Genomic DNA, 2821 nt, shown 5'->3' with positions numbered 1-2821 from the left:
AAATGTGACATACCTATATTAAATATTTATCTACTATCATAAATGATTGGGCCTTTATGAAAAGGTTTTAGGAAACTGGCACACCATGTTTCCATAAACTTTATAGAAGTTATAATGATAGCGTGATCTACTATTTGGCAATATTAGCACAGACTTCCTAAAACAGCAGTGTTTTAAATTTGGCAAATTTAGTAAAAGGCTTCAAAATGTCCAGTACTTGGACCCAGCCCCACTTCTAAGAATCTGTCTTAGGGAAATAGTCAAAAACGCAAAAATAATTATTGCACAAATATATTTATCCCAGCACTATTCAAAAGAGTAAAACCAAAGAGGCAGGTAATAGGTCCCATTTATGTAAAATAAGAGTAGATATAAATGTGCTTACAAAAGCATAGAAAAATTCTAGAGGAATACTTAGAAAACTCTTCAGAGTGAAATAAAAGATTTTCACTTTACACATTTCCATATTTAAATTTTGAACATAAACATGATTACTTTTATAATTTAAAATGCAAAAGAAAAAATGAAGATAAAATGGCAATAGCAGTAATAATTTGAAGCAACTTATATCTAAAAATGAGAGAAAATTTAAGTAAAACACAGTTCACTGACTAAGCATATTACATGGTTATTAAAATTTTTTATCTAGAATCCAGGGTAATTGCATGGGAAAATACTCATGTCACAATATGAAGCAAAAAAGGATAAAATATTTATATATTTTTTAAAAAATAAAAGCCAATGCTTAAGAAAAAACTGGGAGGAGTTATAAGCTGTTAACGAAGGCTGCCATTGGTTATGGGACTAGAGGTAAATTCTGTCTTTTCTTTCCACTTTTTGTATTTTCCAAATTTCTAAAATGCTGAACATTTTTAATTGGAAAAAAATTAAGCAGTAAAAAAGTATGCAATTCTATTATTTTATACAGAATTTGCACTTGCAAATGTCACTATCTTGACCACCATTCGAAGTTTTTCTCTGAACTATAATTAGCATACAAGTAAATCTTCTTAATTAATAATGTGAATTCTATATCCTAGATCCAAAAATAAGGGAGTTTATGTAAAAGATAGCCTATTACTAGGCATAACAGTATGTAGTAATTTAAACTTTTATTTGGAATCCTAGAAAATACCATGGAAAAATGTTCATGTGGTATGTATCCACTCTATTGTATAATAGAGTTTTATTTTTATTTTATTTTATTCTTTTAGGCGAGGCAACCCTTGGTTGACCTCACAGATTGCAAGGACCTTGTCAGCTTACAATCCCTTATTTTTTATTTTTTACATCTACAGCACTTCGTCTTCCTAGGTGGGGTCTCCCATCCAAGTACTAACCAGGCCCGACCCTGCTTAGCTTCTGAGACCAGATGGGATCGGGCTTGTTCAGGGTGGCATGGCCATAGACTAGAGTTTTAATTTAGCCAGTAGAATTAGCTAACTTCCTTGGAGTCAGCAATATTCCTCTGAAGGTATGGAATAAGATAGATTAACTACTTTTACTTGAAAAGTAACTTCAATTTTCTCATCTATAAAAAGCACATAATAATACTATTCTGCCTCACAGATTTTTTGCTAAGATTAAATGAGATATTTGTAAAGCAATTTGTACAGTCTCCTGGAACTTACTCATAAGTGACAGCAATTGTTACTATTATGGGCATGGTTCCCCTTAAAATATTTCCTTACTTTCTCCTTTCTATTAGGATAGACTCTATACAAGGCTAATCAGAATGAAAATAAAGATATTTTCTAAATTACAAATGGAGATGCATATATCATAATCAACTTAAAATAGTTAAGAATTTGTGAAAAATACAAAATTGTATCTGGGAAGTTACTTATTTAAACCTTATTTTATAAATGTACATTTTTAAAAGAATGTTCTGTTTACTATTGCTATGCTCAACTAATTGTAAGCACACAGAATTTCAAAATAAAAGAAAATCTGCTATACTTGCATAACGAGCCTCCTAGAGTAACAATTATATTTCACAGTATGAGCTTTTTTAACCTCCTTTACTATTTAGTCCGTGCCACTAGAACATCATAAACTAGAAGACAGCCTAGTATAGTAAGAAAGAATGAAGTCTATGAAGCAGACCTGGCTCTGTCAATTATTAGATGTATGACCATGGGCAATTATTTAATTTCTCTGCATCTTAGTTTCCTCACCTAAAAAAATCATATTACCTACCTCAAAAGATTTTTAGGAGAATTAAATGAGATGATCTATATAAAATATCTAGCAATGTGTTGAGCATACAAATAAAAGAGTAAGTGTTCAATAATTTTTTGGCAATTATTAAACTTTTTCTGCAAAAGGCCAAATACTAAACAATTTAAGCTTTGAGAGCCATATGGTCTCTACTGTATCACTTCAATTCTACTATCATAGAGAAAAAGCAGCCATAGACAATATATAAGTAAATGGGTATGGCTGTGTTCCAATAAAACTTTAATTACAAAAAAAAACAGGTAATGAGCCAGATTTGACCACCTGGACATAGTTTGATAAATCCTCATTTAGAGGACTGGAGAGCTTCTAAATGTCTCTCTAATCTATGACCTCCTAGGAATAGTTCAATAATCATATCTTCTATATCAGTGTTTTCAAAGTGTGTTCTACAGAACACTCAATTCCTGAGATAGTAACAGATGTTCACCTCAATCAGATTCTCTGATCGTGAAAATTTAGGAAACTCTTGGTCAAACAGATTTTATATCTGTAGAACTTCTTTATAAATTAATATATTTGGAAATCTCCAAAAAGAACAATTGGAATACAACTATTGAGTCATTATATTGGCCAAATTTTT

General features: G+C 30.8%; 1 pseudogene; it reads right to left on the bottom strand.

The window, feature by feature from the left end:
• Window positions 1-1289: 1289 nt before the first annotated feature.
• LOC111730758 lies at window positions 1290-1410 on the bottom strand (annotated as a pseudogene).
• Window positions 1411-2821: the final 1411 nt, after the last annotated feature.

The sequence above is a fragment of the Pteropus vampyrus genome, unplaced genomic scaffold (assembly GCF_000151845.1).
Source record: "Pteropus vampyrus isolate Shadow unplaced genomic scaffold, Pvam_2.0 Scaffold334, whole genome shotgun sequence".
Lineage (NCBI taxonomy): Eukaryota > Metazoa > Chordata > Mammalia > Chiroptera > Pteropodidae > Pteropus > Pteropus vampyrus.
The sequence above is the reverse complement of the archived record's forward strand: the minus strand, read 5'-3'. Positions and strand labels throughout refer to the sequence as shown.